A 12,449-nucleotide genomic window follows, 5' to 3' on the forward strand; every position below is an offset into this window, starting at 1 on the left:
TTATCACTTTTATCATATAATATATTATTTTAAAGTAAGAGAAGTTACACGACATATATGTGTACATTCTAACTTCCTCTTTCCTTTATAATAAAGTAATCATATCATATATAAACTTTTTCACTAAAATCTCATATCATATACTAAACTTTCAACCGTTTATAATTTGATAGATATTTTCATATTTAAAAAATGAGTTTTCTGAATATTCATGTTACCTTCACAAAAATGTAGAAATTCATTGGTTCTGTTAACCCGACTTCGCGATATCAATATTGATTATTCACGATTTTGAAAATTATTGGTTTAGATATTATACTTTTATACAGTTTTCACTTAAAAACGAATCAATACTATTAAAAGAAAATTAGTCTTAAAAATTTAATATAAAAAAGTTGTTGGAGTCATGTATAACTTTTTTTTTGGGTAATACCATTAATCATTCTAACCATATACTATAATATTTTAAATATTTTTAACATATCCTAATATTATACTTTATGATACCTTTATTCAGAAAAATATTTCATCAACCATTTTTTGTACAATAACATTAAAAATCTATGTCAAAAGGTTGTTGTACCTGATATGGACGTAATGGGTCCACATATGTTCGGGTATTTTGGATCCCAAAAAAATCGAAATATCAAAAAAATCTGAAAAATATTCCCAAAAAATTCAAAATCTGACACGATGAAATGAAAAATACCCGATTTTTTTTTTAATTTGAAAATATACCTGAAATCAAAAACTATAATCGTAAACCAAAAACCTTACAAAATATCCATTATAGCGGAAACATATTCGAAATATCCAAACATACCTAATAAACAAAACATATTTATGATCGGATCTAGGGTAGGACCCAAACTCAAACAAAGACATGCGGGTCCAAAAAGAACCCAATAGATTATCTTATGTGGACCTGAACTAAACATATATTTTCGGGTCGGTTCGGTTTGTTCTTTTCGATCCGGATATAATTATCATGTCTAAATGAAACTTACATAAAAGTGTACACATAAAATCTCAAATAAACTAATTCATATATTATATAACTGTTAAAAAATATATTTTTCGAAAGTGGGGGTCAAAATCTCAAATAAACAGTCATGAAGACTTTATTATTATAATATAATCTAAAAACTCGCGCTTGGAAAGCGCGGATCAAAATCTAGTATATTATTAAAACTGAAGTTCATTTGGTACTCTTTGAAAACATAGATGACAATGTAAATGAGAATTGTTTGGAAACATGGATAACACTATAAGAAAAAGAAGTATATTGTACTTTTAATAATTTTATTAATATTATTACATTAATTGTCTTTCCATATTTACCCAGTTTAACAATTTTATTAATTATATTACCTTAACTATACATCACATCATTATATCACCACAGTAATAATAGTGCAGATTTTTATTTATTAGTTAATCAACATTAACTTTTTACCAATTATAAAATAAAAATGTAAAATAACTAGGTTTTGCATATGATTAAACAATTTAGTTTGTTTTACTAAATTTTATTTATTTATTTAATTTCAATCAGTGGAAAATTACGTAGTCAAAAACATAATTGAAAGACATGTTTTTGTGAATAAAATAATAAAAATGTATTACATGTATTGTCACTTAATTTTTCACTTCATATAATTATTTTACTAAATAAAAAAACTCTTTCTATTTCACATAATTTAGCCAAACACATTGAAAAAGTCTTTTTTCTTAGTTTATAAAATCAGTTAGGCATGAACATTGACTATCCATTTAGGTACGGGTTGTTCGTTTCGGGTATCATTTTTTGGTTTTAAAATTAGGTCTCGCTTGAATATTATAAATTTAGAGAAATTGCACTCTATATACAAAACTTCTTTGCTAATTAGGTGAATACCCTAAATCCCACATGATGGTACATTGATTGGTAGACACCAAAGTTTACTGTTATAGGCAGATTGTTAATATCCATGTTATTTTTGTATTATGAGCAAATTGACTCATAAATTTATGTGTGGGTTTGAGTTGGATCCTTGTGGGTCTCGATGAGTTTGGTTATGATGTATAGAAACCTAAAAAAATATAAATAACAAATGTATCTGAAACGGGTGCAGATATTTGTACCAAAAATATCCATATTACCCGATTCAGTTCAGGTGCTTTAGAATACAATTAGTTATATTACAACTCATCTAAAATATATAACACTAATTATGAAAAATAAATATCAATGTATAAAAATGTAAGAACCCATATTCGCGCGTATGAGCGGATCAATCTTTGGTTATAGCTTATTTGGTTAAATTTATATAATAAGTTAACTTATTTATAATGTTTTACTTTTTTTAATTTACCTTATTTGACATTGAATTATATTTTATTTTGAAATAAACGATTTTCTTGGTAATATTGTCATTTTTTATAAATAGCAAATTAAAAATCTGATTTGTCATAATACGATTAGTCGTTTAACATCGTACGTGGACGCTCTCAATGGCTTATAGCCTAAACTTTTATATAGTATAGATTAGATTTTCAATTCGCGCTACGTGTGAGCTTATTTTAATAATGTGTATTATTTTATATTAATTTTAGGATAATGAAGTATAATTGGTTTATATACATTTTTATATGAAGTTTTATTCAAAGTATGCTTTATTATATTTTTTATTTAGATTTTTATACAATTATACTCTTTAAAAAACTAATATTTAGATATCTTTTTTGTATATGTAAATATCTAAGTGCATTTATAATCGTGTTTATATTATTTATTAATATTATTTAAAAAAAACATTATTGATCATTCTATTCATAATAAAAAATAGTAAACTTTATAATTATTTTTATTATAATTTTTTTATCTATCTTTCCATTTGAAAAAACTTAAGAAAATTAATGCATATGCACAATATCTAGCTTTACTTATATTTGGTAAAACATAATAAAATTAATGCTTATGCACAATATATGGCTTTACTTTGTATTTACCAATTTTTTACAATGAAAGTAAAAGTATTATATATTTTTGTGAATATATGTATTTGAAATACTCATACTGAAGTCGCTTAAATGCATATGGGTTAATATTTAATTCAGAGTTCAATCATAATAAATAGTTTTATGAAATTAAATATTAATTTCATTTTAGATATAATAAAAAGAGAAATAAATATATACAACTCTAAACTAATGTTAAATAATATTTTTATTTATTAAAATAAACACATATAAATAAAAAATATTAGATACATCTTCTACTTGATCTAATTACAATATTAAGTAAAATGGCGTGATTATGATGTTTTATTAGTTCACATCATATTTCATAAACTTAGATAACATATTTTTCAACTGACGAATGTATAATGAATCTTTTTCATATATTTATTTTCTGTTGTCGAGAGCCTGAGACTATACTCTAATGTCAATATTATTTGTAAATATTATTTGAATTTTCAACTAATTTATTTTAATTTTTAGCCTCTTCGATTTTTTTTTATGTTGTCATATATATTAATAACATTATGTTTCAAATATCTTTCATTGATAGAACTCGTGTGAGATCATTTTTAGTTTTATATGTTATGTTAATTTCTTCAACAAAGTTTCATAAGCTTATGTCCTGTAAATTTTATCGGTGAATTACACTAAATACTTAAGAAAAGTCACCATATAGTTTGCATAATTTTTAATGACCATATATACAAAAAGCCTTATTGATTATAGAATATTTAGATTTTTTCCTTAAAAACATATTTGATTAGTTTAATGAATATTTTTATAATGATTTTCTTAAAAACATATATGTCAAAATTTATTAAATTTTAATTGTTGATTACTTAATAACTATGTTTATTCATTTATTGATAAAAATAGCCTCAGAACACATAGATAAATGATTTGAAAAATATAGAAAAACGACCTGTTTAACAATATATTTCTTACATAAGTAAATTATTGTTACCATCACTTATTTCTAACAGAGCTTTTTAACTTAATGTAAAATAAATAATAAATTTGCTCGGTAAAAAAAGAATCACAATCAACAATTATTTTTCTAAGAAACTCATATAACATATTATAAATTTATAATATTTTATAGCTGAGACCAATATAAATGAAAAAAAATACGAAATTTCAGTTTACCTTTATATTTATTTGATCATATTAAGTATTATGATATTAATTATTTATTTTATTTTGATTTATAAGCTATTTGTATGTTTTGACATACTTTAAAACATAATTTTATAATTCTAACTTTAATTAAGGGGAAATTTTATGTTTACCACTTTCATGATACCACTTTTCATCTTTACCCTCACTAAAGGGACATTTTCAAAAACACCTTATTCATTAAGTGACAAAAGACTCTTGTGCCCTTGTTCTTTATATAAATAATAAATAAATATTTAAATAAATAAAAAATCTAAAAAATAATAATAATTTTAAACCCTAAACCATAAAACCCTATTTCGAAATTCAAACCCTAAACCCTAAAACTCAACTCTAAACCCTAAACCATCAATCATAAACCCTATTTATTTTTTTCAAATACGAACTGTAAACTCTAAACCATCAATCCTAAACCCTATATTTCTTTTAAATACGAACCCTAAACCCTGAAACATCAACTCTAAACCCTAAACCCCGAAACATCAACTCTAAACCCAAAACCTTCGACTCTAAACCCTAAAACATCAACTCTAAACCCTAAACCCTAAACTTCCACTCTAAACCCTAAATCATCAACACTAAACCCTAAACTATCAACATTAAACCTTAAACCCTAACAAGTAAACTCTAAACCCTAAACCCTAAAAATTAACCCTAAACCCTAAAACATCAACTCTAAACCCTAAACCTTAAAAAGTAAACTCTAAACCCTAAACCCTAAACCTTCAACTCTAAACCCTAAACCCTAAAACCCTAGAGTTGATGTTTTAGGGTTTAGATTTGAAAATTTAGGGTTTTACGGTTTAGAGTTGATGTTTTAGGGTTTAGATTTGAAGGTTAAGGGTTTTAGAGTTTAGGGTTCAAATTTCAGAAAAATATAGGGTTTAGGGTTTAGAGTTGATGATTTAGGGTTTAGAGTTAATGTTTTAACTTTAGATTTAGGGTTTAGGGTTTATATTTGATGTTTTAGTGTTTTGATTTGAAGGTTTAGGGTTTTGGGTTTAGAGTTGATAGTTCGGAGTTTAGAGTTTAGTATTGATGATTTAGGGGTTAGAGTTGATGTTTTAAGTTTAGATTAGTTAACCTTATTTTTTTTGCGTAAGTTAATTCAAAGGTTATAAATGTCTTTTACCCTTCATTAAAGATGAGTGTAAAATTGGTTAGTGTAAACATGAAAGGTGGTACTTTGAAAATGATATTTTTGGCAATTTCCCTTTAATTAATGAAGAGTTAGCATATATATCAAGTAAGCATTTTTTTTTGTTTTTTTTTTCTTAAAAATTTAAGATTTATAAGAATATTAACTTAAGATGCTGAATTTAAATATTTTTACTGGTATTTTCAGTTATTTCATATTTTTAAAGGATATAGTCCATATCGTATAAAAGGTTACAGACATAATTAGATTTTTTTCTTGTCAATCTCTTATTATATTAAGTTTTTAATAATTAGCTATAAATATCAATCTAACTTTAAAGATAACTTTTACAAATTTCAATTTATCTTTTTTATAATTTTGTGCTGATTTTTATTTATTTTTACATATGTGATTATTTATAAATATTTTTTTCAAAACTTTATTTCTTTTTCAATATTTTTATTTTTGTTAATTTTTTGTTTAATTTCAAATATATACTTATTTTATATATCAAGTTAATTATTTTAATAAAATAATCTTTTTATTTTCTTTATCAAATTAAGATGCTGATTTTTATATTATTATAATTATAATTTTAAATTCTATGTGAACACTTAAATAATATATATTCTCAATTTTGAAATCATATGTTATTTAGATTCATATGTAATCAAAAAGTGATTTTGATTTATATTGTTTTTTTTTTTGACGACAAAAAAAAAGACGACAAAAAAAAAGATTTATATTGTTTTTAATATTGCAAGTTTAATTTATTTGATAATTATTTATATTTTTTTGACATAAAAATTTCGTAATATTAACATTTTTAGAAATACCAAATTCAAAAACGATTTGGTATATTTTTTGTGCTTTAAAATAATATGTGAACATTCTCAATGATTCATAATATCAACTTATATATAGTATATGTTATTTTCAATATTTTCAATAGTATATAATCTAAAATTTGAAATTATGAGTTTAAATTTAGATTTATATAGTTATACTTGTTTAATTGTTTTGTATTTTTAAATTAATTATTCTTTTCGTTATTTATTTTTTAATTTTCGGAAAATATTAAACATTATGTTAACTTAATATAGTATTTATATTTTTGTAAATTTACCTTATTTAATATTGATTTATATTTTAGTTTGAAATAAATATATTTTGGTAATATTAACATTTTTAAAAATATTAAACTTTAATAATGATTTGTCATACTACGATTGGTCGTTTAAATCCTATGTAGACGCTCTCGATGGCTTATAGCCTCAACTTTTATATAATGATAATTTTAAATTCTATGTGAAAACTTAAATAATATATATCCTCAATTTTGAAATCATATGTTATTTAGATTCATATGTAATGAAAAGTGATTTAGATTTACATTGTCTTTATTATTTGAAATCCTTATATTTTAAAGATTATTTTTGTTACTTAATTTTATGTTGATCTTCCAAACATTTATTTTTTATAATAAACTGATTCTTTTAGTTATTTGTCAATTTTGCTTACTAAATTTAATATTGATAATTTTTTTGGAAAGAAATAGCTTCCATTTTGAAATCATATTTTGTTAGATTCATATTAATGAAAAGTGCTTGAAAAGTACTTTAGATTCATATTGTTTTTATTATTTGAAATTCTTGTATTCTTTATGATTTTTTTTTGTTAGTTAATTTGTTGTTGGTCTTTCAAAGGTTTACTTTATAGATCAAATTGATTCCTTTAATAATTTTGTATTTTCACTAAATTGAGTAGTAGTTTCCTTTTTATTTTGAAATAAACATTTTTTGAAAATCTTGAAATTTTTAAAATAATAATTAAAATGGTAATTTGACATATTTTGGTGCTTTAAAATAATATGTGGATATTCTCAATGATTTATTGCATCAAATTACATATAGTACATATTTGTTTTGAATAGTTTCAGCAGTATATAACCTAAATTTTGTAAATCATGTGTTTTAGATTTATATAGTTATAATTGTTTGAAAGTATTGTATTTTTAAATTAATTATCATATTTGTTTGTTATTTTTATGTTACTTTTTGAAACTTTATTTTATATAGTATAGATTTGTACATGATGTTTTTAATTTTGTAAGTTTAACTTATTTGATAATTATTTATATTTTATTTTGAAATAAAAAATTTCGTAATATTAACATTTTTAGAAATACCAAATTAAAAAACGATTTGGTATATTTTTGGTGCTTTAAAATAATATGTGAACATTTTCAATGATTTATAATATCAACTTATATATAGTATATGTTATTTTGAATATTTTCAATAGTATATAACTTAAATTTTGAAAATCATGAGTTTAAATTTAGATTTATATAGTTATACTTGTTCGAAAGTCTTGTATTTTTAAACTAATTATTCTTTTTGTTATTTATTTTTTAATCTTTGAAAAATATTAAACATTATGTTAACGGAACTGGTGAAGCTCACTGGCGGAACTGGTGAAGCTCACAGTCTTGTTCGAAAGTCTTCGCAACTTTTGAGTTTACAACTTTATTGTATTTCTTTTCTTCAGGAACTGGTGAAGCTCACTGACGCAAAACACAAAAACAAGATAAGCATTCTTAATGATGTTAACGGCATATAAACCCGGGAAGAATAAGACTGTTGAAAGCATTAACCACGTCACTGTTGGTTTCATAAGAGCAGGTCAAGTCAAACGTTGATGATATAGCTGATTCACCATGCTTAGCTCAACAGGATTTCTTTTCTCCTGAAGGAGCAGGAAGGCCTAATAATACAGGCTGTCACCCACGGTCGCCGGGGAGACTAGAATAGAAGAGTCCGCCAACTTCCTATATCGCTAAAATAGAAAATAAGGAGTCCGTCGACCCAAAGTCTTGTATGCTTGCTCTATGCCTTTGGTTTATGAACTATGTTCTTAGTTTCCTTTTTAATGGTGTGTGGCTGGTCTACGGTGTGTGTAGACTTCCTATTTTATGTATGCTTGTAATGCTTCTGCTTTGTCAAATATTCCTTTGAATATCTGGTCTTCATCTTCCTTAGATTAGATGCTAGTTCCTTCGTCTAACGCACTGCCCCACAGATAATCAAAGTCTGTAATAGCGGACAATTCTATCAAACCCTAAAGTAGAAGAAAAAGTAGAAGCTACGAAACCATAAAGCTTCCCTCCTGTTTGAAACAGAAAGCATTGATATCATTGGACACTAAAGGGTCAAACTTTGCTTTTTAAGATCGTTTTTTTGAATTCATGTGGACATATCCCAATCAATAAGATGTTGCTAACATAAGGTTATCAACCATGACATTCTTCAACTGTGTGGGCTGTGAAATTGCCTCTACTAATTGTATTAAGATGAAGTTGGTGCTTTTGGTCAGATCTGGCCTGGATATTAAAATGACTCTTTTGATAGCTTATCAATACTATTATGAAACCAACAGTGACGTTTGAGGGATTAAACCCAATACGGCGAACCCTGGTTCGAACCCCGCTGGCCACACGGATATGGGCTATTGCTTTCGGCTCATTTGAATGCCCAGGAGAGGGTCTATCCGTGGGCTGTACCTCCACCCGGGGGTTAGGTCTGTGTCTTTAATAGACCCGGGTTTAACCCTTTATAGTTTACAAAAAAAAAAAAAAATACTATTAAAAGGGAAGGAGTCCTAAAAAATCTACCTATGAAAGTTAGTTGGACATATCTAATTACTATTTAATCTTGTTTTTATCATTACTAATATAATCAACAATTTGAATTTGATATCCCCTATATATTATTTGAGAAGCATTGCAACATTTTTTTGTAGCTACATGTCATCACTAGAATGATTCTTAGAATCCTTAGAGAAATATGTTGGTCCATCTAAATATATAATAATCTTTTTATTAAACCACAATAAATACATTATAAATGTGCTTCATTATTTCTTTAAATAAGATTACGGAATTGCCTAATGTGGCTAAAGTAAGTGTGTATTATAATTATATTTGTTTAATTTTAAGCTATTAAAATAAATTAAACAATCATAGTAACCATATAATAAAAATTAAAAAAAATTATCTATATATTATATTTTGAATTTTTAAACACGAGTATAAATTACTAAAATTGTTAAAAAATTCACATTCAAATTTTGTGATCTATGATTTAAAACTTTTGTTATGACATGATACAAATAATTAAAAAATAATATAAGTTGAAAGTCTCATTTAATAAGTATCAAAAATAAAATATATATAAATATATGTATCATTTTAAATTAAACTATATGCCATATAAAAATATATAAATATCTTAATTTTGAAATTTACTTTGAACATTTTTTTGATAAAAAATTTGAAAAAATATTGACAACTTAATTTTTTAAATATTATAAATTACTTAAGCCATTAATCGCACAGTGAAAATTTGTTATCACTAATACAAATTTAGACTTTTTGCTATAACAGATACAAATACAAATGATAAAAATATGAGCAAAAAGCATCATCTAATAAATATTGATATTAAAATATACCATATATATGTTACTATCATTTAAATTTAATTATATATCATATCAAATAGAAAAAATATTTTTTTCGATTTATAAAATTTATTTATATGTTCGCATCAATTTAAATATATAAGTAGTAGATAATGACTTTTTAATTATTCAATATATATTTATTATTTCATAATATGTTATAAACATATAATATATAATATAATTTATATATATAATGTTCATTCCGCGCAAGGCGCGGATCTTAACCTAGTACTAACATATAATTGAAGTATTGAACAACGACTTATTTCATATCTTTGTGAATCCCACTAATTAAGGAACCTTGGACCTCAAATATCGCACCATTTATATATTACGTGACAAAACTATTTTATATACCCAAGTTATTTTACATAACTATCTCCTGCCACAAGTTATTTTATATCTTACATAACCAAGTTTTTTTCTATAACTAATGCATCATTTAGCCATTTTAGCAAAGTGATTTTATGAGACTATCTCCTATAATGTGAACTACAATGCATCAAATCGGTAAATATAAATATAAAGTTTTTAAGACATTAAAATTTTATAAATATCTAAACAGTTAAACAATTTTGTAATAATTATTATATAATTATAAATATGTTATACACCATATCTTATGCTCAATATGGACCTACAATATTCAGATATTAATTATAAAAATGTGTTAGCATATATCATACAACATTAATACCATGTCATCTACGTTATATAATTCCAGAATACTTACAAAACCAAATTAGATAGACATTTTAGTAAACCATCTGTTAAAACAAAAATATATATTATGTTAAATTAATATTTATAAAAATTATTTATAATAACAATTTGTTATTTAAGATAAGTTTTACAAATTAATAAAAAGCTTACAAATATTTTTTTTGTTCAACAGAAAGAAAAAACTACACAAATCGATAATATTAAATTAGCCAAAAAATCTCTCAAGTCAATCAGAAGTGTCACCACCTCAACAAATGTAACTCTTATAAACTGCACACAAAATATAATGAGAGATAATAGGTTTGGGGTTTGAGGTCTTCGGATCGGGTCTAAATTGGTTTCCTTTGGTGCAGATTTATTCGGGTCCAAGACATTTGAACCCAACTAGATATTTGAGAAAAAAATGTTCGAGTTCAACTCGGTTCCTTTTGGATCTGGGTCGGTTCGAGTCCATAATTCAAATACCTGTAAAATACATGGGATTTGGGTACGTAATGGGTCCGGATCGGTTCGGGTATTTAGGACCAAAAATACTCAAACTACCCCAAAACCTGAAAAACCAAAACAAAAAATATCCAAAAATATTAAAATACCCAAAGAGACCAAAATTTCATCCAAAATCTTATCCGACGAACAAAAATATCCAAAGTTTTATCCGAATACCCAAAATATATTTTTAAACTTTGAAACTTTACATAAACCCGAAACTATAACCGGAAACGCGAACCCAAATTTTGTTTAAAAAATATCTGAATACTGAAAACATATCTGAAATACATGAATATACATAATATACACAAATACATTTCAGGTACTTTGGATATTCGGACTCGAACAGAGACAAGAGTGTCTAAAAAATCCAATATGTACATGAGGAGTTACATAAGGATGTGTATACAAAATCTCAAATAAACTAATTCATAAATAATATAATATTTTAAGCAAATTTCCACTTTATAACATATTAATATACAACAAACTTAAAATACTAATTCATATCCAACTTTGTTTATAATCCAAAATAACCCGCGCTTTCGAAGTACGGATCAAAATCTAGTTAGAAGTTATATAGCTTATTTTCAGTTCAAACACGTCACATTCTTTGTGAAATGTTTAATTTTATCTTCTTGAGGTTGCCATCCGGTCAGTTTTCATCTTATTAACTGCTACAAGGACACTTACTTCAACCTTGTAGCTGACCCTTAACTGGCTTATTTTAGTCTTAAATATACAGTCTACACAAGTGGCGGGACTCAGCCTCTGCCATACATTTCTCCTTTCTTTCAATGGCCAAGATCATCTTTGCCACATCTTTATACATGTCTAATTTTTCGACCGTTAGATCTACTTTTGTACTTTTAACATGAATGGTCCACATTAATCCAATGTTAATAAGCTAAGGGCATGATTAACCCCGGTCTTTTAGCCGGGGTTCTTAACTCATGCTTTGATACTTTTTTGTTTTTTTTTATAATTTTCGGCTAAGAGACAGGCTCTTATATCTCTTATTTAAGAGACGGTTCTTAGTTTTTGTTAGTTAAAAACTAAGAAAAACTAAGAATTATCTATTAACCGAATCTAAGAACTCTTAAGAGACTGAGTTTAATGATGGTCTAAATACTCTTAAGATAATTCATCTTCTTCATCGTTCCTTGCTTATTTTTCTAGAAGAATCCAAAAATGCTATCTTTGTCCATAATCTCTTGATAACTGCTTCAAAAAAATATGTTTAGTCTCCTAACCTTTAACTTCGTGCAAATATCTTAGTCAATAATGAACACCCAAAATTTGAACAATCATGAACACCCAATTATTTTCAAGAAAACCTTAAATTTGGTATTTCTCAACCTCAGATCAAGAGAAAATAAAGAATTAAGACCAAGTT

Source organism: Brassica napus, chromosome A8, assembly GCF_020379485.1.
Source record: "Brassica napus cultivar Da-Ae chromosome A8, Da-Ae, whole genome shotgun sequence".
Classification (NCBI taxonomy): domain Eukaryota; kingdom Viridiplantae; phylum Streptophyta; class Magnoliopsida; order Brassicales; family Brassicaceae; genus Brassica; species Brassica napus.